Source organism: Xenopus laevis, chromosome 1S (genome assembly GCF_017654675.1).
Source record: "Xenopus laevis strain J_2021 chromosome 1S, Xenopus_laevis_v10.1, whole genome shotgun sequence".
NCBI classification, from domain to species: domain Eukaryota; kingdom Metazoa; phylum Chordata; class Amphibia; order Anura; family Pipidae; genus Xenopus; species Xenopus laevis.
Window position 1 is genome coordinate 199169596 of NC_054372.1, and position 27558 is coordinate 199197153.

At 40.8% G+C, this 27558-nt stretch overlaps 1 protein-coding gene across 2 annotated transcripts in view; it reads right to left on the reverse strand.

Annotated features, from left to right (window-relative positions):
- cntfr.S (ciliary neurotrophic factor receptor S homeolog) overlaps positions 1-27558 on the reverse strand; it is a 241708-nt gene that overhangs the window by 153468 nt on the left and 60682 nt on the right. For both annotated transcript variants that reach the window (XM_041580687.1, XM_041580685.1), the window contains exon 2: positions 13908-13978. The gene's annotated coding sequence lies outside the window, so the exon portion shown is untranslated. The remainder of the gene's footprint in view (positions 1-13907; positions 13979-27558) is intronic.

A 27558-nucleotide genomic window follows, 5' to 3' on the forward strand; every position in this document is an offset into this window, starting at 1 on the left:
GTTATAGGGATCTGTAATATCTTCCTGAGACCGGGTCACTGGCAAATACCAATTGCAGATCTTTGGTTTATTCTGTTCCTTTAAACAAGTAAATCAGATTCCTTTGTGATTTGCATTTTATTTCAGATACTTCTTTTCTTTAATATACTTGTAATATACTTCCTTTAATATACTTGTTTTATCCATGGATAGGGATTGTCACCCAAATGCATCACTACAAATACTAAACTACTAAACCAGCTCCAGTATAAATACAAATATACAGAGAAGGAATGCTCTGGGCACACAATAAGCTATACCCTCATACTGTACTGTCTAAGGGAATCAATATGGCACCTCCTCCTCCCATATGTATAAATACAAATATACAGAGAAGGAATGTTCTGGGCACACAATAAGCTATACCCTCATACTGTACTGTCTAAGGGAATCAATATGGCACCTCCTCCTCCCATATGTATAAATACAAATATACAGAGAAGGAATGTTCTGGGCACACAATAAGCTATACCCTCATACTGTACTGTCTAAGGGAATCAATATGGCACCTCCCTCCTCCATATGTATAAATACAAATATACAGAGAAGGAATGTTCTGGGCACACAATAAGCTTTACCCTCATACTGTACTGTCTAAGGGAATCAATATGGCACCTCCCTCCTCCCATATGTATAAATACAAATATACAGAGAAGGAATGTTCTGGGCACACAATAAGCTATACCCTCATACTGTACTGTCTAAGGGAATCAATATGGCACCTCCTCCTCCCATATGTATAAATACAAATATACAGAGAAGGAATGCTCTGGGCACACAATAAGCTGTACCCTCATACTGTACTGTCTAAGGGAATCAATATGGTACCTCCTCCTCCCATATGTATAAATACAAATATACAGAGAAGGAATGTTCTGGGCACACAATAAGCTATACCCTCATACTGTACTGTCTAAGGGAATCAATATGGCACCTCCTCCTCCCATATGTATAAATACAAATATACAGAGAAGGAATGTTCTGGGCACACAATAAGCTATACCCTCATACTGTACTGTCTAAGGGAATCAATATGGCACCTCCCTCCTCCATATGTATAAATACAAATATACAGAGAAGGAATGTTCTGGGCACACAATAAGCTTTACCCTCATACTGTACTGTCTAAGGGAATCAATATGGCACCTCCCTCCTCCCATATGTATAAATACAAATATACAGAGAAGGAATGTTCTGGGCACACAATAAGCTATACCCTCATACTGTACTGTCTAAGGGAATCAATATGGCACCTCCTCCTCCCATATGTATAAATACAAATATACAGAGAAGGAATGCTCTGGGCACACAATAAGCTGTACCCTCATACTGTACTGTCTAAGGGAATCAATATGGTACCTCCTCCTCCCATATGTATAAATACAAATATACAGAGAAGGAATGTTCTGGGCACACAATAAGCTATACCCTCATACTGTACTGTCTAAGGGAATCAATATGGCACCTCCTCCTCCCATATGTATAAATACAAATATACAGAGAAGGAATGTTCTGGGCACACAATAAGCTATACCCTCATACTGTACTGTCTAAGGGAAGTTAAATGCAACCTCCACAATATATAATAGGGGTGGGAATGTTGTGGCCATGCAATACTGCGCTCTTACATTTACACTTGCTCAGTATAATGTCCCTTTAATTTACAAACCTCTTTTTTTAGTAACAAAGACGATTTTAATTGTTTTTTCAGGGCCCCTCAGATAGATAATCGTGCGACTATCCCACATGCTGTGCGGTGATAATGAAATTGATACATAAGTTCCACTACGTGAGTACACAGTATTTCTATCATCGTTTCTTTTTCCAGTAAAACAACAAAATAATGTTTAATTTCCGAATTTCCGCTTGTCTATTCCTACACCATAATGATCTCTTGGTTAATGAGCAAAGCGACATTATCCCAATGTTTCCTGCCAAGATCTGACCCATTTTGATTAAAGGCCATTAGAACTAATCGGATGTTCTGATCGGCACCATTGGCCCGTGCGCTAAATTAGTGATTAGTGACTGTACAAGGGTATCGCTCGCCTTCAAGCAGATCAAGCAAAGCCGGGATTTCAGGTAAGATTGTGTGTGTACGTTTGTATTTAAAGGGGTAGTGCACCTTTACGTTAACTGATCATATGTTATAGAATGTGCTATTTTTATTATTAGTATAATTTTTGCAAATTTTTTAACTAAACACTCTCTCTTTAGCCTTTTTTAAGCTGTTGAATATATTATTGGACGGTGAGGCTAGAATTTGAACATTATGTGGGGCACATTTACTTAGCTCGAGTGAAGGAATAGAATAAAAAAAACTTTGATGTAGCCAAAAAAATACGAATTGGCTACTTCGACCTTCGACTTCGAACCGAACGATTCGAACTAAAAAACGTTCGACTATTCGACCATTCGATAGTCAAAGTACTGTCTCTTTAAAAAAAACTTCGAACCCCTACTTCGCCACCTAAAACCTACCGAGCATCAATGTTAGCCTATGGGGGAAATCCTAGCTTTCCTAGCTTTTTTTGATCGAAGGAAAATCGTTCGATCGATGGATTAAAATCCTTTAAATCGAACCATTTTTCCTTCGATCGTACGAACAAAGGAAATGCGGTAAATCCTTCGACTTCGAAATTCAAAGTCCAAGGATTTTACTTCGACGGCCGAACATCGAGGGTTAATTAACCCTCGATATTCGACCCTAAGTAAATGTGCCCCTAATATCACTAACTTCGAGTGAAGGATTCGAAGTAAAAAAACTTCGAATTTCGAAGGTTTTTTTGGGCTACTTCGACCATCGAATGGGCTACTTCGACCTTCGACTACGACTTTGAATCGAAGGATTTGAAGTAAAAATCGTTCGACTATTCGACCATTCGATAGTCTAAGTAATGTCTCTTTAAAAAAACTTCGACCCCCTAGTTCGCCATCTAAAAGCTACCGAAGTCAATGTTAGCCTATGGGGAAGGTCCCCATAGGCTTTCCTAACTTTTTTTGATCGAAGGATATTCATTCGATCGTTGGATTAAAATCCAATTTTAGTTCGATTCGAAGGATTTTATCGTTCGATCGAAGCAATTATCCTTCGATCGTTCGATCGAATTTTCTGCGCTAAATCCTTCGACTTCGATATTCGAAGGATTTCAATTCCTAGTCGAATATTGAGGGTTAATTAACCCTCGATATTCGACCCTAAGTAAATGTGACCCTAAATATCATGAAAGGCTTACAAAACCATGGAATTGACATGCCTCAAAGCATAGGGGGTTATTCATTAAAATCTGAATGCCAAAAACTTGAAAAATTCAAGTCCAAATCTACAAATCCAAATTTGTGAAAAAAATTAAATTTTTTGGTATTATGGATGATGGAAAATGTCTGAATCCAAAAATCCAGCATCTCAGACCTTCCAAGGTTGTCAATTGGAGAAGTCCTGACGATATCCTGATCTGCGCTGGGTTTTGTGCAATAACTAGGGATGTAGCGAACGTCGGAAAAAAAGTTCGCGAACATATTCGCGAACTTGCGCAAAAACGCGAGCGGTTCGCGAACGGTTCGCGAACCCCATAGACTTCAATGGGAAGGCGAACTTTAACATCTAGAAAAGACATTTCTGGCCAGAAAAATGATTTTAAAGTTGTTTAAAGGGTGCAACGACCTGGACAGTGGCATGCCAGAGGGGGATCAAGGGCAAAAATGTATCTGAAAAATCTGCCTGTGTGTGCTTGGAAGAGATAGTGTAGGGGGAGAGCTGTTAGTGATTTCAGGGACAGATGATAGTAAGTTTGCTGGCTAGTAATCTGCTTGATACTGCTCTGTATTGGAGGGACAGAAGTCTGCAGGGATTTGAGGGACATTTTAGCTTAGGTAGCTTTGCTGGCTAGTAATCTACTGTTCTCTTTAAACAACTGCCATACGTTGACCTTGTAGGCATTGTTTGCCCAGTTTTTTTGGACGCAGCCACTGAAGCACAGTTGCCAGAAAAAATATGCCATATAAATGCTGAAAATAGTCATTTTTCGCCATACGTTGACCTTGTAGACATTGTTTGCCCAGTTTTTTTGGTTGCAGCCACTGAAGCACAGTTGCCAGAAAAAATATGCCATATAAATGCTGAAAATAGTCATTTTTTGCCATACGTTGACCTTGTAGGCATTGTTTGCCCAGTTTTTTTGGTCGCAGCCACTGAAGCACAGTTGCCAGAAAAAATATGCCATATAAATGCTGAAAATAGTCATTTTTTGCCATATACGTTGAGTCAACGTATGGCAAAAAATGACTATTTTCAGCATTTATATGGCATATTTTTTCTGGCCTCTGTGCTTCAGTGGCTGCGGCCAAAAAAACTGGGCAAACAATGCCTACAAGGTCAACGTATACACTACTACAGCGGTGGATACGGATTACGTAAAATATATGAATGCTGCTTGAAAAAAGTGACTCCGGTGTTTTTTCTGGAGACGGTAATATTATGGATATTTAGACAGAATGGGAACAAGGTCACACAGCTCGATGGCGGGTTGAAGAAAACAGTGTGCAAATAATGCCTACAAGGCCAACGTATACACTACTACAGCGGTGGATACGGATTACGTAAAATATATGAATGCTGCTTGAAAAAAGTGACTCCGGTGTTTTTTCTGGAGACGGTAATATTATGGATATTTAGACAGAATGGGAACAAGGTCACACAGCTCGATGGCGGGTTGAAGAAAACAGTGTGCAAATAATGCCTACAAGGCCAACGTATACACTACTACAGCGGTGGATACGGATTACGTAAAATATATGAATGCTGCTTGAAAAAAGTGACTCCGGTGTTTTTTCTGGAGACGGTAATATTATGGATATTTAGACAGAATGGGAACAAGGTCACACAGCTCGATGGCGGGTTGAAGAAAACAGTGTGCAAATAATGCCTACAAGGCCAACGTATACACTACTACAGCGGTGGATACGGATTACGTAAAATATATTATGGCTGCTTGAAAAAAGTGACTCCGGTGTTTTTTCTGGAGACGGTAATATTATGGATATTTAGACAGAATGTGAACAAGGTCACACAGCTCGATGGCGGGTTGAAGAAAACAGTGTGCAAATAATGCCTACAGGGCAAATAATGCCTAAAAGGTCAACTTATACACTACTACAGCGGTAGTAAAATAAAAAAAAGTAAAATAAAAAAAAATGAATATTAAAAAAAAAAAATTAAAGTTGGTGCTGCTGAACTACTAGGAGCAGCAGATTAGCACACCAGTCCCACTCCCCAACACTGCTAGACTAATAGCACTGGGCTCTTATAGTAGTAGTAGTAGTAGTAGTAGTAGTAAAACAACAAAAAAATAAATAAAAGCAGTCCTTACAAGGACTACTGTTATTGCAGCAGTCAGCAGATGAGATCAGAAGCAGGACAGCTGCCCACTGCAGCTACATACAGAGCACTGCAGTAGAAGGTAGATTACTAGCCAGCAAAGCTACCTAAGCTTAAATGTCCCTCAAACCCCTGCAGACTTCTGTCCCTCCAATAACAGAGCAGTATCAAAACGATTACTAGCCAGCAAACTTTCAACTGTCCCTGAAATCACTAACAGGCAGCAGCTCTCTCCCTACACTATCTCTTCAGCACACACAGGCAGAGTGAAAAAACGCTGCAGGGCTTCGGTTTTTATAGGGAAGGGGAGTGGTCCAGGGGAGAGCTTCCTGATTGGCTGCCATGTACCTGCTGGTCTGGGGTGAGAGGGCAAAAAAAAGCGCCAACAATGGCGAACCCAAAATGGCGAACGTCGCGCGACGTTCGCGAACTTCCGGCGAGCGCGAACACCCGATGTTCGCGCGAACAAGTTCGCCGGCGAACAGTTCGCGACATCTCTAGCAATAACACAAGATTTTGTGGTTTTCGGGCGTAAAATCAGAAAAGTTTTTTCCCGTACCAGAAATTTTCAGGAAAATGTACTGATAAGTAAGTGCGGATTTGGTCAGTGTACATTTCAGAAAATGATGAGATATTTTCTGATCTTGATAAATAACCCCTATAGTATTGCATTAATAACCAAACAAAAAAAGAGATTTTAACCCTCACTTTGGGAATTAGTAGCCAAGACATGTAGAAAGGCTTTCACTGGTGCTGCCGCCCTCCTCCAGGATCTTCTGGCTCTTCCAGGGACATAACATAAAACAAACAACAGTGCTGTCCACGATTTTTTTTATATTTTAAATTAAAAAGTCCGACCAAACTAGAATCCACTATTTACCCTTATTAACATTAAAAAACCATGAAAAAAATTGGATCATGAAAAAAACTCGACTTTTTCGGATTTGACGCTCGAAAAGTCTTTTTTGTGAAATCAGCAGAAAAGCTTGAAATGTTCGAATTATTGCGAGAAACCCAGCGCCGACCAAAACATCTTCAAATAGCAAATTGGATTTATACCATTGACTTCTACAAGACCTCGACAGTTTGAAGATGGCGTATTTTCGGATTCTGACTTTTTGCATCCTCCGGGTTTAATAAATCTCAAAGAAATTGGGGGTTTTTTTCCACTAAAAGTTCAGATTTTATGGTAAAAATAACAATAATTTTTCGAGTTTTTTTGCATTTGGACTTTAATAAATAACCCCCATAAAGTAGGTTCTCACTCTTTGTCAGTTCTGAATCAACGGAGCTTTGGTCAAATAAACTTTTCCAAGTGAGTTTAGGGTCTTGTTGGAATATCCAACCCCTGCAGTGGAACTTCAACTTTGTGACTGATGCTTGAAAATTATCCTGAAGAATTTGTTGATATTGGGTTGAATTTATCCGACCCTGGACTTTAACAGCCCCAGTAGCCCCTGAACTAGCCACACAGCCCCTGAACTAGCCAAACAGCCCCTGAACTAGCCAAACAGCCCCTGAACTAGTCACACAGCCCCACAGCATGATGGGAAGTCCACCAAATGTGACAGTCGGTAGCAGGTGTTTTTCTTGGAATGTCGTGTTCTTCTTCCGCCATGTAAAGCGCTTTTTGTTGTGACCAAATACATTTTTGTCTCATCAGTCCAAAGCTCTTTGTTCCAAAATGACTGTGACTTGTCTAAATGAGCTTTTCCATACAACCTGGGTTTTACAGCCTGTGGCCTTCCATTTCCTGATTACATTCCTTACAGTTGGAACTGACAGTTTAAACCTCTGAGATGCTTTTTGTAGCCTTCCCCTAAACTCTGATACTGAACAATCTTTGTTTTCAGATCTTTTGAGAGTTGATTTGAGGATCCCATGCTGTCAGAACAGAAGCATAACAGAAAATTTTAAACCATACTTACCGAAATTTTCCTTTCCTGATACGTAACATGGCAGTGGTCACTCATGGGTTAACACCCCGCTGGAAAGTGAGGACAGGAAGTATCAAGCTAATAAAACTCCTCCCCTAAGACTCCCACCTCGTCTTTATTATACTGTTGGAATTGTAGAACCTTGGGAGGGGTTGTGACCACTGCCATGTTACGTATCAGGAAAGGAAAATTTCGGTAAGTATGGTTTAAAATTTTCTGTTTTCCTGATCCTCACATGGCGGGGTCACTCATGGGAAATACCAAAGCTTACCAAAAAATCAAGGGAGGGATTAATGCAAAAAAGTATTATTTATTATGTAGTGGAGACAGCCTCCAGTACTTTATGCCCGAAATTAGCTTGGGCTGCTGAAAATACATCCACCTTGTAGTGAGATATGAAGGTGTTAACTGACGACCAAGCAGCTGCTTTGCAAATTTCTTCAGGGGAAACCTGAGCCCTGAATGCCCAAGATGTTGATAACGCTCTAGTAGAGTGCGCCCTTAAACTCTTCGGACTAGCCATTGCACTTAAGGAGTAAGCCTTGCTGATGCAGTCTTTGATCCATTTGGCTAAAATGTTCTTAGAAGCTTTTTTACCCTTTCTGGTTCCTTCTGGAAATACGAAGAGAGCTGTAGTACTTCTGAAACTTTCAGTTCTTGTCAGATAGCATTTGAGACACCTGACAACATCCAGGTTATGCCATAGAAGTTGTTCCTCATTTTGAGGATTAGAGAAGAAGGTAGGTAGCACCACTAGTTGATTGATGTGGAAATTTGATACCACTTTAGGCAAGAAATCGTCATTCAGTTTTAACACCGCTTTATCTGAAAAAATGGATACATTTTTCTCAGCCATTGAGAGTGCATGTAGTTCACTGACTCTTTTAGCTGACACAATTGCCAGTAGAAACACCATCTTCAGTGTCAAAAAACTTAGAGGTATTTCTTCAATAGGCTCAAAAGGATCAGTCATCAACGCTTTTAACACTAATGGTAGATCCCATGGTGGTACTTTGTCTCTGCAGCTTGGTTTAAGGTGTTTAATGGCTTGGATAAATCTGATCACCAAAGGATGAGAGGCCCATTGTATTGACGTTAGGGCAGATAAAGCTGATATGTGACTTTTTAGTGTATTGATACTAAGTCCCTTATCCAGTCCTTGTTGAAGAAATTCTACTACCGATTCAGGTTTGGGATGGAGAAAACTCCCTCCCTGGGTATTGCACCAGTCAGAGAACACACCCCAGATTCTATAGTAGGTATTGGATGTAGAAGGTTTCCTGGAAGCCAACATTGTGTTTATCACTTTCTCGGAGAGGCCCTTTTCTTTCATGATTTGCCTTTCAACCTCCATGCCGTTAAAGCTAATCTTTCCAGGTTGGGGTGCACCAGAGGACCTTGAGATAACAGGTTGGGGATCAATGGAAGTTTGATCGGGTGATCCAAGGCCATCAAGAACAATTGTGGAAACCACGGTCTCCTCGGCCACCACGGCAAAACAATGATCACATCCGCATTGTCCTGACGAATCTTCCTGAGAACCTTTTGAATTACAGGAAATGGAGGGAAAATGAATGCCAGGGGAAATTCCCATTTCTTCGAAAAAGCATCCATGAACAGGGCTTCCTTCTGTGGGAACCTCGAGCAAACGTCTTTACTTTTGTATTCGTTCTGGTTGCCATGAGATCTATTAGGGGGGTTCCCCATATCTCTGTTAGTTTCTGGAATATTCTCTGGTTCAGAGACCATTCTCCTGGATAGACTTGACTTTTGCTGAGAAAGTCTGCTTCTGTATTCAGTTTCCCAGGAATGTGAATAGCTGTTAAATTGGTTAGATGTTTCTCTGCCCAGTAGAGAATTTTTAAAGCGATTAAGAGCAGTGACGGACTCCGCGTTCCTCCTTGTTTGCTGATGTACTTGACCACTGAGGAATTGTCTGAAACAATTTTTACTGGTTTCCCCAGAATCTGTTCTTGGAAAGCTAGGATAGCCTTCCATACTGCCATCAGTTCTTTCTTGTTGGATGACCAGTTCTTTGCCTGTTGAGTCCAATTTCCCTGGACAAGAACTCCATCTAGGTGGGCCCCCCAGCCTGAAGCACTTGCTTCTGCAGTAATCTTTACCCAGGTTGGCTCCTTCAAACTTACTGCTTGATTGAGATTGTGGGGGTTCTCCCACCAGGTTAGATCTTTCATAGTGTGTGTACTTAGTATCACAGATTGTGACGAATTCTCTACCCTGTTCCATTGGAGTAGAAAGTCTTGTTGAAGCATCCTTGTGTGGCTCATGGCCCATTTGACCGCATCCATCGTGGAAACAAACTTCCCTATCATTTGTTGACACTGTTTTACGGATTTCTTGTTGTTCTTCCGAAAACTCTTTACTGTTTCTGTAATTGACTTTATTTTGTGCCTTGGGAGAGATATGATTTCCTTCTTTGTATTGAAGATTACGCCTAAATAGTTGAGCTTCTGAGTTGGGACTAGTTGAGATTTCTCTAGATTTACTATCGAGCCGTGTGTTTGTAGAGTCTTCAGCACAAACTGAGTGTGGACTTGTAATGCTTTTGGACTTTGACTTTTCACGAGAATGTCGTCTAAGTACGAGTAAATTCCTTGTAGTCTTAGGTGAGCGATAACTGGTGCTAGCACTTTTGTGAAGGTTCTGGGAGCAGTTGACAGGCCAAATGGTAGGGCTCTGTATTGGAAATGTTGGTCGAGAATGCAAAATCTGAGAAACCTCTGATGTTTTCTTGTTACTGGTATGTGGAGATAAGCATCTGTTAAATCGATCATCACCATCCAGTCCCCTTGCTGGACTTCTAGTGCAATGGTTCTGACAGATTCCATCCTGAAAGTTTGGACATTGACTAATTGGTTTAAAAGGAATAGATCTAGAATCGGTCTGTATTCTCCTGATGTCTTCTCCTTCAGAAAGAATGTAGAATAAATTCCTTTGAATTTTTGTCCTTGTTCCACTCTTTGTATGATCTGTTTTTGTAACAGACTCCTCAAAATCTTCCTTAATTGTCTCTTGATTCTGTGATTCTTTGGAGCACTGGATTTTATGAAGAAATCTTGTTTTGGCTGATGTTTGAATTCCAGAGAGTATCCTTCTGAGATAATGGTTTTTACCCATTTGTCTGATGTAGTGGTGGCCCAAACATCTTGGAACTTCATCAACCTTCCTCCTACTGACGATGATTGGGCCTTCGTACCTTAATGCTTGTTTTTTATTGATTCTGTCTTCCCTTTTAAAAGGACGAAAGGAATTACCCTGGTTTCCTTGCTTCCTCCAAGAGGGTTGATTGTAAAATCTTTTGCCCGGTCTATAGGATCTGGCTTCCTGAAAAGGCTGTTTATCCCTGGGGGTCCTGAAGTTTTTCTTTCCTCTTCTGTCTTGAGGAAGAAATGAGCTTTTCCCAGCTGAAGCTTTAGATATGATGTCATCAAGCTTTGATCCGAATAGTAATTGGCCTTGAAAAGGCAGTTTACATAAGTTGTGTTTAGATGGATTGTCCGCTTGCCAATGCTTAAGCCAAAGAGACCTTCTAGCTGCTACAGCTAATCCCATACTTTTGGCTGACCATCTGATGACATCCAGCGATGCTTCTGCTATGTAATCGGTAGCCAATCTGACTACTTGTAGGTCATCCAGAATTTGCTCTCTGCTTATTCTGTTATTTAAGGACTCTTCCAGGTTGAGTAACCACAGTTTTGTGGCCCTAGCAACTGAGGTAATAGCCACTGCTGGTTTGCATATTGATCCTGCAACTGTATAAGCCTTCTTTAAAGTGTTGTCCTGTCTTCTTTCCATGACGTCTCTTAGGGAGATGCCCTCATCCACCGGAAGAGTGGTTTTACGTGCCACCCTTGTGATGGCTGCATCCACTTTAGGGGGTTCTTCCCAATCCTTTATCTCTTCCTTATCAAATGGATACATCTTGCTCATCTTTTTGGTGACAAAGAACTTTTGGTCTGGTTGGTCCCAAAGTGTCTTGATTTCTTCTTTGATCACCTTGTGTATTGGTAAGAGATGATTCTTCTTCTTTTGACACTTGAACATTTTGTCATGTCTGGTAGATGTATCTTCTTCCGAGTCTAAGGGGCCGATTCACTAAGGGTCGAATTTCGAAGTTAAAAATACTTCGAAATTCGACCCTCGAATTGAAATCCTTCGACTTCGAATATCGAAGTCGAAGGATTTAGCGCTAATTTAGCGCTAATCCTGCGATCGATCGATCGAAGGATTTTTCGTTCGATCGAACGATTAAATCCTTCGAATCGAACGATTCGAAGGATTTTAATCCAACGATCGAAGGAAAATCCTTCGATCAAAAAATCACAGGCAAGCCTATGGGGACCTTCCCCATAGGCTAACAATGACTTCGGTAGCTTTTAGCTGCTGAAGTAGGGGGTCGAAGTTTTTTTTAAAGGGGAAGTACTTCGACTATCGAATGGTCGAATAGTCGAACGATTTTTCGTTCGATTCGTTCGATTTCGTTCGAATTCGAACGAATTTAACCAATTCGATGGTCGAAGTACCCAAAAAATACTTCGAAATTCGAAGTATTTTCATTCGAATCCTTCACTCGAGCTTAGTGAATCGGCCCCTAAGTCTAGAATTTTCCTAAGAGCCAAAATGAGAGGTTCAACTTTTTCCAAGTCGAAGTTAGAATCTTTGTCTTTACCTGAATTCACATCAGTTTGGCTATCCTCAGATTCTCCAGACTCTTCGGAATCAGTTAAAGAGATGGGTAGTTTAGCGGTTTTAGCAGGAACACTGACTGACATGGTTTTAACTGCTTTTTCTGTGCCTTAGGAAATAGCTGAAGCCATAGAATCCACAAAAGACGTCTGCATCCAATTCATGAGATGGGAGATTTGGTCTGAAGTGCTGGGGCCAGCTGCATTAGATAAGCAATCTTGGCAGAGTCTTTTATTTTCTAGGGCATAATGGTCGCAAGCTTCACATTGCCTTCTGGAGATTTTCCTTCTGTGTTCCTCCAGTTCATCATTGTCCCTAGGGTCCCTATTAAAAATAAGGACACATTAAGCCTCCAAAATCAACAACATACATATAGGCATGCATATACATATATACATATATATACACACACAGACATCTATGCCAAAAAGCACAGGCTTGTATCAACTCACCCCCTGTGAGCAGAATGTGACCTTCTGTGGGAACTCATAGCTGCAAGAACAAGCGAGCATATTAGTAAGCCAATAATTCAGTTTGACACTGATGTTAGGCAGGTAAGTTATTTACCAGTTATTTCTGTCACTTACTGCAAGGCTAGTCAGTGGTAACGGCGGGCAGAGGATTGCAGGAACGCCAGGAGCACCCTAAAAACTTTCGCGCCGACTTTTAAATGGTCTCCGCATTGAAAAACCCGAACTTCCGGTTTCGCGTCATGCGTTCCAGGCTGAACCGCACCGCCATTTTGATTCACCGCTGAAAGCTAACACACGCTTACCTGAATAGTTCCCTGGTCCCAGCAAAGCATGCCTCAAGAGGACTTAAAGCCTAGGATTGTGAAAGACAATCCCCATATGCCCAGGTCACTAAAAGGGCTCCTGGGAACGGTTGGCAATCAGCGTTACACCAGGACTTCAGCAGGAGGAGGCAGGCTGCTGGCACATAACGTAGATTCTCCTCACTCCAACAGGATAAAAAAAGACGAGGTGGGAGTCTTGGGGGAGGAGTTTTATTAGCTTGATACTTCCTGTCCTCACATTCCAGCGGGGTGTTAACCCATGAGTGACCACTGCCATGTGAGGATCAGGAAAACTTGCAATTGGTCACCTTAAATACCTTTTCTCATGATTGGACACACCTGCCTGTGAAGTTCAAGGCTTAACCAGCTAATACAACCAATTAGGTGTTGCCAGTAATCAGTATTGAGCAGTTACATGTATTCAAATTACCAAAATTACAAGAGTACCCAAATTTTGCACAGCCAGTTTTTCACATTTGATTTAATGTCTTACAACTGAATACTGATTCACTAAAAATCTTTGTTCAGAAAACAGCCCAGTACTCGGATGTTCCTGGGAAATGAAAAACATATCACTGGTATCTTTTTTTGTTGAAAGTGGAGTCAATTATTCTGCAGGCTGAGAAGGGTTCCCAAACTTTTTCAATGACTGTATTAAGTAGCCTATTTCCTGCTTTACTTCCTGGTTATCAACATATAAAGTCTACACTAAACTTACTGTCATGCAATATAGACCAGTATATAAAGTAGAACAACTTCCCGCTAAATAGGTGGATTTTGGCATAATGGGGTGTGTCTGGGGCAGGACATGGTACATCTTTTACATTGAGTTCCCTATGGGCTTATTATTCAGGCTCCCTGGGGGCCCTGATAACTCACTAGTAAAGGGCCCCATGATTAGTGATGGTGGCCTGTGGGTAATGGCGTTGCATTTACTAAAACAAGTCAAATTCTGGTCACTTATTAAGATCCGACTGATAATTATTATGCCTCTCTCTTTGACTAAAAGCAGCTGAGGATAATTTATAAGGAAATTATAAACACACTGTACCTTTAATGGGATTTCCTTTGGAGTTTCATGTTAGGAAAGAAAGCCTCAGATTCTCTCATTAATGTGCCCTCCTGCAAAAGAGGAATAGATATAAGAAAGATCCAAAATTAAACAAAATTTTCATTGACAGTTAGAGCCAATATATCTTTTAGGGGCAGATGAACTAGAGCTCACTCAAATAACTGATTCCAGTACAAACAAAATCTAACAAAATAATTCTGCATGTAGAGAGACATGATGTCTGGTGAGTGAGCTCTAATACATCTTCTAGGCAATATTGGATCATTCATATGACGCCCAACTCCTGAATGAACAGAAACAGATGATGAGAGAGGGATAGTGAACATGAACTTGATTATTTCAGAAATCAAGCAGAATATTTAATTGATTATATTAAAATTATTCTTATTTCAGTGTACCGAAGCTTATATTAAATTCTCACGATAGTTCCCCTTTAATGTTTTTAAATATATGTGTAATTGCTATTGAAAGCAGGATCTGTCTTTCGCAAAAGTCCTGCTTTTTCTTAGGTGTTAATTAGCTGCTTCAGGAGTCAGAACCAGCACTTCAGATAACAGGGACACATAATATACATCTACACACAATATAGATCCAAGGAGGACGAGGAAAGATTCTAGGAAGTAGCTTAGAAAAGCCTTTCATTAGGCATCTCATTTAAAGGACAAGGAAAGTGTAAAATAGAATAAGGCTAGAAATGCTGTATTTTGTATACTAAACATAAACATGAACTTACTGCACCACAAAGCCTAATCAAACAAATGATTTATGCTTTCAAAGTTGGCTACAGGGGGTCACCATCTTGTAACTTTGTTATACATCTTTGCAAGACTAAGACTGTGCACATGCTCAGTGTGGTCTGGGCTGCTAAGGGATCGTCATAAACAAAGCTGCTTGAGTTCTGCATGGCTGGGAAGTAAGGCGGGAGCTCCCCCTGCTGTTCATAAGTATGATTGTTTCCCTGCAGAGCAGTTAGGGACCGTCTGACAATTCCTATCCACAGCAGTAAATGAAGGGAGAATTTCACTGCATACAGTCAGGTTTCTTAGCTCTTCTCACTCATTAATGAAACGGAACTAAAGAGAGAATGTGAAGTGAAACCACAGACAGAGGCATCCTCAGATCTCCTAATATAAAAGAGATGCCTCTCCTCACATGTCCTTTAGTGCTGACGCTTGCAATATCGCTGCTGCTTCCCTCCTGCCTCTCGTTTCTCTCGATCACTTAATTTGCCATCCGACTTTCACATATTAATTGCATAAAACGCACGGAGAAAGTGCTGGTAACTGGCGCCTGGGGAGGTGCGGGCGAAGGAACGCAAACAATAAAATTATAATCTGCTTTTTTAATGTTACATTAAAGTAGGGATTCACCGAATCCCCTATTTTGGATTCGGCCGAACCCCCAAATCCTTCTCGGAAGATTCGGCCGAATACCAAACTGAATCCTAATTTGCCTATGCAAAAAAATTCGGATCGAAACCCAGCACAGATGAGGATATCTTCAGGATTTCTCCAATTGACTTACCTGTATATGCAACCTTGGCAGTTCTGAGATGCAGGATTTTCAGATTAGACTTTCTCCATCCGAAGGGTATAATAAATCCCGAAAAATTTGAGTTTTTTTTTTTTTGCAAAACATTTGGATTTTATAGTAATTCAGACTTTAATAATGAACCCCTTGGTACCAATTTTATTTACAAATAACTTAAAGGGGTTGTTCACCTTTGAGTTCACTTTTAGGAGGTTATTTATCAAAGTCCTAATGCCAAAATTTTGATTTTTTAAACCCTAAGGGGCCGATTCACTAAATTCGAGTGAAGGATTCGAAGGAAAAAAACTTCGAATTTCAAAGTATTTTTTGGGCTACTTCGACCATCGAATGGGCTACTTCGACCTTCGACTACGACTTCGAATCGAAGGATTCAAACTAAAAATCGTTCGACTATTCGACCATTCGATAGTCGAAGTACTGTCTCTTTAAAAAAAACTTTGACCCCCTAGTTCGCCATCTAAAAGCTACCGAAGTCAATGTTAGCCTATGGGGAAGGTCCCCATAGGCTTTCCTAAGTTTTTTTGATCAAAGGATATTCCTTCGATCGTTGGATTAAAATCCTTCGAATCGTTCGATTAGAAGGATTTAATCGTTCGATCGAAGGAATAATCCTTCGATCGTACGATCGCAGAATTTGCACTAAATCCTTCGACCTCGATATTCGAAGTCGAAGGATTTCAATTCCTAGTCGAATATCAAGGGTTAATTAACCGTCAATATTCGACCCTTAATGAATCAGCCCCTTAAAGTCTGAATAAAAAAGTACTCCAACTCAAACCTGCCGAGTTCATGTAGAAGTGAATGGAAGTAGTCCTGAAGGTATCCTGATCTGCGCTGGGTTTACTGCAATAATCTGAAGAGTTTGTGGTTTTCGGGTGTCAAATCTGAAACATAAGTACGATTCAAATTTTTTCAAGTTTTTTTCCCGCACAGGAAATTTTCAGAAAAATGTATTGATAAAAAGGGGAAAAAATCAGTGCGGATTTGGTCAGACTGTTTTACCAAAAATGATCAGGAATTTTCATATTTTGATAATAAATAAAGCCCTTAGTGTAGAGAGCGATATTCTGAGCCTGCATATATACAGATATGGGACCTGTTATCCAGACTGCTCGGTAACTGGGGTTTTCCGGATAATGGATCTTTCCGTAATTTGGATCTTCATACCTTAAGGGGCCGATTCACAAAATTCGAGTGAAGGATTCGAAGTTAAAAAACTTCGAATTTCGAAGTATTTTTTGGGCTACTTCGACCATCAAATGGGCTACTTCGACCTTCGACTACGACTACGACTTCGAATCGAAGGATTCGAACTCAAAATCGTTCGACTATTCGACCATTTGATAGTCGACGTACTGTCTCTTTAAAAAAATCTTCGACCCCCTAGTTCGCCATCTAAAAGCTACCGAACTCAATGTTAGCCTATGGGGAAGGTCCCCATAGGCTTTCCTAAGTTTTTTTGATCGAAGGATATTCCTTCGATCGTTGGATTAAAATCCTTTGAATCGTTCGATTAGAAGGATTTAATCGTTCGATCGAAGGAATAATCCTTCGATCGTACGATCGCAGAATTTGCGCTAAATCCTTCGACTTCGATATTCGAAGTCCTTCGACTTCGAATATCGAAGTCGAAGGATTTAGCGCAAATTCTGCGATCGTACGATCGATCAAAAAAACTTAGGAAAGCCTATGGGGACCTTCCCCATAGGCTAACATTGAGTTCGGTAGCTTTTAGATGGCGAACTAGGGGGTCGAAGATTTTTTTAAAGAGACAGTACTTCGACTATCGAATGGTCGACCCTCGATATTCGACCCTTGATGAATCGGCCCCTAAGTCTACTAGAAAATTATATAAACATTAAATAAACCCAATAGGCTGGTTTTGCTTCCAATAAGGATTAATTATATCTTAGTTGGGATCAAGTACAAGCGACTGTTTTATTATTACACAGAAAAAGGAAATCATTTTTAAAAATCTGGATTATTTGGATAAAATGGAGTCTATGGGAAATGGGAACAAATACAAGAGTCCTCTGCACTCAACCCATTATCAATATATTTAAGACAGACTATGGGAAATGGCCTTTCCATAATTCGTTAATACGAGAAGGTTCAAATACACTCACAATACTTGATACAGGTTGTCAACTTACAGCCCAGCGTTTCTTCAAATCACGTGACCCAACATGATATTCCAACAATGCGGAATAAAGCCAAACGTTTCAGGAGGCTTACGCTCCCTTCCTCAGTGGATAAGTGCAAATAAGAAGAACTTTTATTAAACTCAATGGGCTCATTTATCAACACTGGGCAAATTTGCCCATGGGCAGTTACCTATAGCAACCAATCACTGATTAGCTTTTTGAAGCCAGCTGCAAGTAGAACTATGAATGCAGCAATTTGATTGGTTGCCATGGGTTAATGCCAATGGGCAAATTTGCCCAGTGTTGATAAATGACCCCCTATAATGTTCGTCAGGAAACGTTGAGTTCTTCTTATTTTTTGTCTGAAAACCCTGTGAGAGCCGCTATTCTTCACTTTTATATTTACTCTCATTTGCCACCCAGGTATTCTACCAAGTAAATGGTGTGCACCTTTGGGATTGTGAATATATATATAGGGGTAGGGCTGACCATCATAATTTTGGGGTTCAATGACTCTCTGCTATAAACAATTAGGCCAATAAACAGAGTTTCCTTTTCTTCAATTAAGAAAAATATTCTGATGCCGGACAGAAAAAGCAAACTAAAAATTCATTTTTTTGCGTTTCGGTCCTTTTCAGCTATAGGATTCCCGCTCTCACTGACCTGTGTGCCGGCACTAAGTAGAGTTATAACATGAGCCTTATCCTCAGTTCTGTGCCCACAACACACAGAGCTCATTATGTTGCAGGAATCCCCAAAAGGGTGAGCTATAAAAGAGCGGAGCCTTCAGCTGTAAATGAGCTCAGCGTTTGATCCGACTACAGGAAGGTAACTGGGCTTTAAATACTCTGCCTGGTCCCAATTAGGAACTTCAGGACTTTTTAACTACTCTCCTGCCCCTTGTTGCAATGAGCCATTTCAATAGACAAGTTGAACAGAGGCTTCAGGGGCTTCAGCTTTCCCAGGTGTGATCTGGTAATGACCGAATTCAGCAACATGTACTAAGGGGCAAATTCACTAAAGGACGAGCGCCTAATGCTAGCATTAAATTGCTAGCGTAGCGCATTTTCGTTAATTCGACGATTCACTAATGGACGCTGGCGTACATTAGCTAGTGTTACTTCGCACCCTTACGCCTGGCGAATTTGCGCAACGGATGTAACTACGCAAATTCACTGACGCGCGAATTTTTCTCAATGCTACCTTTTACGCCAGACTTCTTTCGCCACCTCAGACCAGGCGAAGTGCAATAGAGTAGATAGGGATGGCTTCAAAAAAAGTTAAAAAAATTTCTAAGTCCCAAAAAATGCTGGCGTTTTTTCTTTTTTTATGGGTGATAGGCTGAAAAAGATCGAAAAAATTTTTGGGGCTCCCCTCCTTCCCCCCTACATTTCCTAACTCATGGCAACTTAACTATACAGTGGGCACATGTGTAGGGCAAAATAAACATTTTAGTTGCTGTTTTGAAGGTTTCCCAGGCTTGTGTAGTGATGATACGTATTCCTCCATTGTAACTTCAATTTGGCGCCGTATGGAAATTAACCATCGCTAGCGTAACTTTGCTTTGCTTGGCGAATTAACGCTAGCGCAACTTCGCAACCTTACGCTTCCCCTGAGCGCAACTTCGGATTTTAGTGAATTTGCGTAGTGCTGGCGAAAATACGCCTGGCGAAGCGCAGTGAAGCGGACGCTGGCGCAACTAAAAAACTTAGTGAATTTGCCCCTTACTCTGCTACAATTCTCAGCATCCACTAAAGTAGAAAGATGGTCCTACACTGGCGGATGCTGAAAGATAGCAAGAACTGTGAGATCTGCAACTGCTTCTAAATCATTTTTGAAGCCAAAATGTAGAGACTATTTTAGCTTGACATTTTACTTCCCCTTTAGAATATAACCCTCAAATACAGAGACAGGCAGCACGTTTATTTCTGCTTCAGTTTCTTCCTATAACAGAAAGTTCACCTCCTCCAAAAACCAAAAGCGTTGAACATTAAATCGAGATCCAAAAACTGTAGTTCCAGTAATGACTGGGAAATAAGTAACTTGGCACATGGAGCTGAAGCAAAAACAGACGTAAATCTGATCAGCATTTTAATACATTAAATAAGGCAGAGGCCAACACATTTGTTGTTAACATGGTCCAAGCAAAGCCAATTACCTGGAGTATAATATCCAGCCCAGGGCAAATGAATCATTAGGTTAGCACTGCTGCTATACTGCCTTCAGCCAGAAGATGGTGCTATGTAATGATTTGCTGCTTAAAACCAGTCATTTCTTGGTGGGTGTCTCAGGCTAGATTGTCTACCTAGATTAGAATAATCTACAATAGAAATCTGACAGAATAAGTCCACCCTTACCAAACCATTATCCCTTTTTTTTTTTTACCAAAAGTTAACACCAGCTCCCTAATTTAGTACTACAACAAATCTCACGAGGATGTGCTAATCTGCCAATCCTTGCCCAAATGAGCACACATTACCATCTCAACCAGCGACAGATTTATCCTAGCTACAGTGATAAACAAGAAATTAGGGATGCACCGAATCCAGGATTCGGTTTGGGATTTGGCCAGGATTCGGCCTTTTTCAGCAGGATTCGGCCAAATCCTTCTGCCTGGCCGAGCCGTATCCGAATCCTAATGCAAATTAGGGGTGGGGAGGGAAATCTTGTGACTTTTTCTCACAAAACAAGGCAGTAAACAATGTTTTGCCCTTCCCAGCCCTAATTTGCATATGCAAATTAGGATTCAGATTCGGTTCGGTATTTGGCCGAATCTTTCGCGAAGGATTCGGGGGTTTGGCCGATTACAAAATAATGGATTCGATGCATCCCTTCAACAAATACTTGACCCAACTACAAGCTCTTAAAAATTTATCCAGGACTTTTGGTACAGTAGGTACTCTATTATGAAGGAGGTATTTGGGTTTCCCATACATGTGCTGCTCACAGATGTTCATTGATGACCCTGAACTCCATATCCAAAGCTGAGAAATGTAATGCTTCCCCTCACAAAACAAAGCCCCACCAAATATGACTCTACATGGGGCCTCTTCCTGGTACAAAGTTCAATCAAGACCACATGAGAGTCGGACTAATTAGCTACTCACAATACCAAGACAATAGAGATGGGGACCCTTCCCTTCTTTTTTCTCTCTTTCATTCATTTCTGCCTCCAGGGCGTATGTTGTGTCAAATGAAACAAAAAAATGCAAATTCTAAAAAAGAAATTTTTACAAAAAAAATTATGTTTTCAAACCTTTAATGGTGCTGTCATTCAGTGCAGAAAATTGAAAAAATGCATCCAATTGAGTACAACTAGACAAGAATAAATATCCCACATGTAGTCCACATGTTCCAGTATATCACATGAGTGTTCACTGGGAGCTTTGCTTGTGGGCATGGGCGGGAATCACTAGAGCTCAGGGATCCTCTCAGAGTTGTAAATAGGAGGCTTCAAGGAAGGGACACAGAGAGTTGGGCCTTAAGTAGAATAGTCATGTATTATGGTAACAACTCGGTCAAATTATAGCAGTAGGGCAAGATGGAGACATTATGGAATAGAGTGATAGGAGGGACAGATTGTGTCAGTAGGATATAGCAGGACAACAGGGTGACAGTACAAGGTGAAGACACTAGGGCAATATAGCAACAAGAAGGAAAGAGATCTAGGTGGAGACATTACACCAAGATGAAGACAGTAGGACATCATGGCAACAGTATGGAAGAAGGTGACATTAGGGCAAGCTATAGTAGGACAGACAACACAGTGTCAGTAGGAGAAGATTAAGATACTAGGGCAAGGTAGCAACAAGTAAGAAATATACATCTAGATGGAGACAGTGGACGAGATGAAGACAGTAGGACATAATGGCAACAGTAGGGAATGAGGTGGCAACAGGGCAAGATATTGTGGGACAACATGGTGACAGTAGGAGAAGATGGAGATACTAGGGCAAGGTAGTAACAAGTAAGAAATATAAATCTAGATGGAGACTAGGACATAATGGAATCAGTAGGGAAGGAGGTGACTGGGGGAGAATGTAGAGATATTATGGCAAGATAGTGACAAGAAGTAGATCTAGATGGAAACAATGTACCAAGTTAAAGACAGTAGGACATAATGGAATCAGTAGGGAAGGAAGTGGCATCAGGGTAAGATATTGTAGGACATTGTGATGACACAAGAAGAAGAAGATGGAGATATTATGGCAAAGCAACTTTGATATTTTTATTTTTGGCTGTGTGAGTGTTTGGATGTAAGGCTACATTTTACTGTGATCATTTTGTATTTAAACATTAGAGGAGAACCCCTTTCACTGAAGAATTTGCCTAAAGATGAAGGTAAATAAAGATGTTGAATAACAATTGTTCCTTGTAAGACACTTAACACTTCATAAAGGGCTTTTAATGACCAAAACATGTTGTGTGGATTGTGATAAACTTGTACTTCAGTAGTAAATCTGCATTTGTGCTTCAGTTACTTGTTTTCTGTTCCTAGAGATGCGATGCAGGATTTGCTTGAGAAATGTCCAGATCCCAACATTTTGTACAAAATTCAGATTCCCTCAGAACTATTGTGATGAAACAAATCAAATCAGAATCCTTTCAGTGTATGCAAATTAAGCTTTGGCAGGTATCTGACCTAATACTAACATTTTGAATTCGGTGCACCCATAATAAAATGGTGGTGTTTCCCTTTAATTCTCCTTATGAGACTGATTGGAGCCCTTGGAGGGTCTCATATTCAGGAGCTTAATGTCTTTCTCAAATATAGGGTTAAGGCGCATCTGGAATCACATGGTAACTTTAGATTCATGTGGTTTTACATCTTGACACATCACTGGGTCCTGCGAGTACAGACGGCATCGAGTTTAAACACCGGGTAACAGAAAACCCATGTAACCTGTTTGTACAAATCCGAAAACTGTCTCAGTAACAGGATACACGTTCTTAACTCTTTCACTGCTCCTCTTTCACATTTTGTGTATGATGTTCTGATGCAGTAACACCCATGGCACAGTGTTTTGTAGCTGCAGAGAAGAGCCGAAATCTGACAGAGAATATGCCCTTGTGCCCTGAGTTCTAGAGTAGTGATGGGAGAATTTGCGCCGTTTTGCTTCGCCGAAAAATTTGCAAATTTCATGCAAAATTCATGAAAAAGGTGAAAAATTCGCGAAACGCGCCGGCGTCTCGTTTTTGTTGCCGGTGTTCGTTTTTTGACACCGGCACCTGTTTTTTGGGCATAAATGCGCCAGCGTCCAAAAAACAGCAAATTATCGCGGGCATTCTAGCCGCAAAATTTGCAAAATTTGCAAATTTCATGCGAAATTCATGAAAAAGGTGAAAAACTCTTGTTTTTGACGCCGGTGTCCGTTTTTTGAGGCCGGCATCCGTTTTTTGGGCGAAAATGCGTCGGCGTCCCAGAAACAGCAAATTATCGCGGGCATTTCACGAATTTATTCGCTGGCAGCAAATAGCGCAAATTCGATGCGATTTTGCGCCTGGCGAATAAATTCGCCCATCACTATTCTAGAGCAATACTTGTGGATTCTACACATATCAGCAATGAAGTATAGTAGTACTCAAGTATGGGACCTGTTATCCAGAATGCTGGGCTTTCTGTATCTTTTTCTGGTATCCGTGCAGAAGATCATTGAGGATATTTCAGTAAGAAACCCGGGACTGCCGGCTGAGCTGTCAAAATTGGGAATGTCCCGCAACGTCACACTTGGCATTTTTTCTGTTGCGTTTTTAAAAACGTGCAGCCGAGTGTAAATACACACAAAATGAAGCCTTATTGAAAACAATGGAATACGCACTATAGCAATTGCCACGGGCCGCGTGCGAGCCAACATCCGCCACAAGATGCCAGTATTTGCGTTTTCTAGCCAATAAACACCATATAATTGAACTCTATGGGATCCGCAGGTTTGGAAATACACTTTGCTGAAATACGCTGCGTATTTTCAACATGGCGGCCAAACTCTCGCAAGATGGATTTTGCATAGAAGTATTTGTGGCCTTGTATGATGGTGACTTAATTACGTTGCGTTAATAACAAGCAGTGCGGCGACATTCTGCATGTAAATTGTTTTCCACTTGGCTTTTTTTTTCGCAAAACTTTACTAAACCTCTTCTGAGAGGAATTGTGGGGAATGAGAAAAAACAGAAATGCATGTTGGGAAATGAAAACTACAGGCTGAAAAACGCATATTATCATGCGTGTGTGGTTTTATTGGCGTATTTACGCTCGATCACGCAACGTAAAAATGCCACGTGAGACCTTGCCCTTAGGGGGATATACAGTGATGGACTGGGGGGCCCGGGGCCCACTGGGACTTCTGTCCAGGACCCCCCCTTGCTGCGCCGCACCTTACCGTGCAGTGCGCTCCCTTCCTTGTGTGCGGTGCTGGCGCGCATGAGCAGACGGCACGACGCTCCGGATTTTTTTTTATTTTAAATAACACGATTGGAGGTCTAGCCCGGCGGGGGCCCATGACGGGTCGGGGCCCACCGGGTTTTTTCCCGGTTTCCCGCCGGGCCAGTCCGACCCTGGGGATATAGTACAGAGCACATGGAAACTCCTCATCCATAGACAGTAGAGAATCAGGTCTGGAGTGGGATTCAGATTGGCCCTGGCATTTCAAGTAGACCAATGGCCAAACTACCCCCTCCCCAACTATGGCCTCTTACAGCAGCATTTGCCAGCACATTGCCAGTCCAAACCTCACATCACTACTCTGATAGCCCAAAAGGAACAAGAAAAAAAAAGCCTTTTTAAAAACAACCTCAGTGGAGGGCCCCAGGGGCCCATTAATCTCTGAAACAATTCAATGCAACTGGACTATATCAGAGCAATAACTAGAACTCCAGACCCCATTTGATAATGAGTGTATTAGCCTCTCTGTATCGCACACAGGGGAGGGTTTAGAGCCCGGGACGGTAATCATCTGGAAAGTTCCATATCAGTTTCCAGAAATTTGGAATTAGCTGGATTAGAATTAAGCCCCCTCTCTGCATAATCAGGCCAAGTCTGTGTCATACGAGGGCTCGCAGGGTTTATGGGCTCTCAGGTCTGCAGGATTCGGCGCCATTTTTATATCACCATTCTCCAAAATGCCAGCCCTGATATTGACCTAATTCAGCATTGCAGGTCTCCCATATAAACACACAAGCCTGCACAGCTCCATAATGAATCCCCTGTGTCCCACAATGCATCAGCCCCAAGGTAATGATCTACCATCAAAGGCTATTGTGATACTAAGCTCTATAGTTAGTATAGATATGGGTATATAGACTTTAATTAAAAGTAGGGAGGGGTGTGTGTATGGGGCTGGGTTTTCGTTTGGAGGGGTTGAACTTGATGGACTTTGTCTTTTTTCAACCCAATTTAACTATGTAACTATGTAACTATGTAACTATGTAACTACCAAACTACAGAAGGAACTGCAATAACAGCACTCGCCAGAACCGTGGAATATATTATTAATAATAATTCATCATTTTAAAAAATATTCAAAGGAAACTTCACCCAAAACAGCTTTTCAATTTAACAAAAAGCTGCAAATTTAAAGGATAAGTAAAATAAGTGAATGTAAAACGGATGAGAGGGCTATTCTAAGCACTTTTGTAATTTACATTCATTATTTATTTTGTTTTTATTCCAAGATATTAAGGGATACATGTACTGTTAATATGAATGAATTTTGTTACAACAGCGCCACCTGCTGGTCAGTTTCCCACCAGTCTGACCAGCAAGTAGTCAAGGAAGTTGTCAGGAGAAAGAAAGAGGCTGATGTTCTTCTGCTTAGGAATAAAATTAGAAACCTTTCTCAAACCTTTACATTCATTTTTTTTTAAAGGTTTACTTATCCTTTAAGACAATGGAAGGGTCCCATCTTTATAGAATGTGACTGAATAAGGTAAATTAGGTATAATTATTCCTCTCCTATTGTTTCCCCTAATCCTCTACAAAGTATAATAAACTCATCTTGCAGTTTCAGCCTTGTCTAAGACTTCCTTGTTCCCTTATTATCAACTCCAGTTAAATTGTATAAAAATTTCAAGCTTGGGCTGTTACCTGTCTGGGTAACAATGATCTCCCTCACTTTAATCCTAATTACATTACACACTGAGCCTTTGGAACTGGAGTCCCCAATCAGGGAGGGCAGCCGGCCAACGCAGTATGTACTACATGGGGGCCCACGGGGTCGCTGTATGTTCTCCGTATTACATGATGTATCCAGAAGTGGTTTTACAGCAGAGCAGGGCCCCTAGGGGGCAAATGTTGCTAAAAGCCCTTAAACTGTAAACTCCCAACATCCTCCAAAATCTTCCCTCCTGCAACCTCCAAAATGAAGTTATTATGGACTTGCAATTGCTTTAGCTGCGGCACTAAATGTAATTGTATAACATTAAGCTGTATGGCAGCCAAAGTGCTGAAAACGCAAGTTTCACTGCAGTTCTAGCAGCCAAGTATCTGAAATATAGTTTTGCTTTCTCATTTTTCAGATTATTTTTGTCAGAATTGTTTCTGGTTCACTCGAAAAAGGGGAAGTTGCCCTCTTGTATTTTTCTAACACAGGCCGATACATTATATCAAAGCTTCGCCCACTTGCAGCTCCTCTCACCTGGGTAAGACAAAAACACTATCTTTTAAATTAAATGAAAAAAACTCCATAATTAATTGATTAATTGATTAGCTCAATTAGATAAACCACATTCATAAAGAATGACGTATCCCCTACTGTCAATTATAAGGATTTTGAAGTCATTAAAGGACATGTAAAGGCAGAAAAAGAAACTTATTTCCAATATACTTTATTTAAAAATATGTACTGTTTTTATAAGAAACCTGACTGTAGGCAGTGAAATTCTCCCTTCATTTACTGCTGTGGATAGGAATTGTCAGACGGTCCCTAACTGCTCTGCAGGGAAACAATCATACTTATGTACAGCAGGGGGAGTCACTGATGGGTTGTTGTTGGCTGAGTTATACAGGGAACTCTGAGTATCACTCATGTATTATAAGGGATAATGTACCCCCTACTGTAAATGATAAGGATATTAGAAGTCACTGAGGGGTTGTTCTGTGACCATATAAAGGCACAAGACTGCAGGCTAAGTTATACAGGGAACTCTGAGTATCACTCATGTATTATAAGGGATAATGTACCCCCTACTGTAAATGATAAGGATATTAGAAGTCACTGAGGGGTTGTTCTGTGACCATATAAAGGCACAAGGCTGCAGGCTGAGTTATACAGGGAACTCTGAGTATCACTCATGTATTATAAGGGATAATGTACCCCCTACTGTAAATGATAAGGATATTAGAAGTCACTGAGGGGTTGTTCTGTGACCATATAAAGACACAAGGCTGCAAGCTGAGTTATACAGGGAACTCTGAGTATCACTCATGTATTATAAGGGATAATGTACCCCCTACTGTAAATGATAAGGATATTAGAAGTCACTGAGGGGTTGTTCTGTGACCATATAAAGGCACAAGGCTGCAGGCTGAGTTATACAGGGAACTCTGAGTATCACTCATGTATTATAAGGGATAATGTACCCCCTACTGTAAATGATAAGGATATTAGAAGTCACTGAGGGGTTGTTCTGTGACCATATAAAGACACAAGGCTGCAGGCTGAGTTATACAGGGAACTCTGAGTATCACTCATGTATTATAAGGGATAATGTACCCCCTACTGTAAATGATAAGGATATTAGAAGTCACTGAGGGGTTGTTCTGTGACCATATAAAGGCACAAGGCTGCAGGCTGAGTTATACAGGGAACTCTGAGTATCTCTCATGTATTATAAGGGATAATGTACCCCCTACTGTAAATGATAAGGATATTAGAAGTCACTGAGGGGTTGTTCTGTGACCATATAAAGACACAAGGCTGCAGGCTGAGTTATACAGGGAA